The following is a 1,271-nucleotide window of genomic DNA, read 5'->3' on the forward strand; positions in this document are numbered from 1 at the left end:
GAGTTGGGGGGGTTCAGCCTGGAGAAGAGAAGGCCAAAAAGGGGAGAGCTCAGAGCCCCTTCCAGTGCCTAAAGGGGCTCCAGGAGAGCTGGGGAGGGACTCTGGATGAGGGAGGGGAGCCGTGGGATGAGGGGTGACAGTTTTACACTGGCAGAGGGGAGGTTTAGATGAGATATCAGGAAGGAATTCTTTACTGTGAAGTTGGTGAAACCCCTGCCCAGGTTGCCCAGAGAGGTGGGAGATGCCCCATCCCTCGAAACATTCCAGGCCAGGTTGGATGGAGCTCTGAGCAACCTGATCTAGCGGAAGATGTCCCTGCCCAGGGCAGGGGGTTGAACTAGATGTCCTTTAAAGGTCCCTTCCAACCTGATTCTGTGTTACGGCACAGACTATCGCAAACACCTCATCTTAGAAGGTAACAACCTCTGCTAAGGAGGATCAGCCTAGGGCTGTGCTCTTCACAACGAGCACTTCAGCCTGTGAAGCAGTCCTCCTTTGCGGGAGTTTATAGCTGATGAATGGGGAAGAACTATGGGTGTACCCCAATCACGCGTCCTGCGGTCCTCACGACAGGCACAAACCTCACCGGCTCCTTCTTTGGCAGCGGGAGGTAGGTGAAAAGTTTCTGCATGAGTAGGCTTGGAAACACCTTCTCGTTTAATTAAACTTCAGAGTTAATTCTGGAATGACTCAACCAATCCTAGGAGGTGCACGTCGCACCCACCCCACAACAAACTTCTCTGCCCACAAGCTCCTGCTCTGAAGCATTCCAGCATCTCCTGCCTGGTGCTGGTCACGCTCAAAGCCCTCAGAGCCCACTCCTGCAGAGCCAGGCACGCAACCCTGAGGATTTACCAAGGTTATAGATTATTTCTTTGATGTAAGAAAATGGATGTTCTTCGAAGATAAAGGTTACCCAGGAAAAAGGATTCTTTGCCCATGGGTTGGAGCAGAGGTTGGTCCATAAACACGCACCAACCCCATCCATAGTGTGACCTCCCAAGCCATTCCTCAACGCTAGGACCACCACCCAAACACGAGGGGGGAGGGCTGGGGTGCCCCGTTTCCTCCCAAAAGAAGACATTTTATTGAATCACTTTGCCTGGCTGCTGGAAAAAAACACGATGGTCCCAATGGAGACAGAGGCTCCACCTCCCACCCAGTCCCCAGGATGAGGGGCAGCATCAGGGATGGGCTGTCACCAGCACTTCCCGGCACCCACTCTGGGCTGCAGATGCTCAGCATCCACCTCTCACCCAAAAAAGGGCCCT

General features: G+C 53.7%; 1 protein-coding gene across 1 annotated transcript in view; it reads left to right on the plus strand.

Annotated features, from left to right (window-relative positions):
• KIF9 (kinesin family member 9) overlaps window positions 1–1,271 on the plus strand; it is a 34,163-nt gene that overhangs the window by 234 nt on the left and 32,658 nt on the right. The window lies entirely within an intron of this gene.

Source organism: Charadrius vociferus, unplaced genomic scaffold (assembly GCF_000708025.1).
Source record: "Charadrius vociferus isolate BGI_N301 unplaced genomic scaffold, ASM70802v2 scaffold277, whole genome shotgun sequence".
NCBI lineage: Eukaryota > Metazoa > Chordata > Aves > Charadriiformes > Charadriidae > Charadrius > Charadrius vociferus.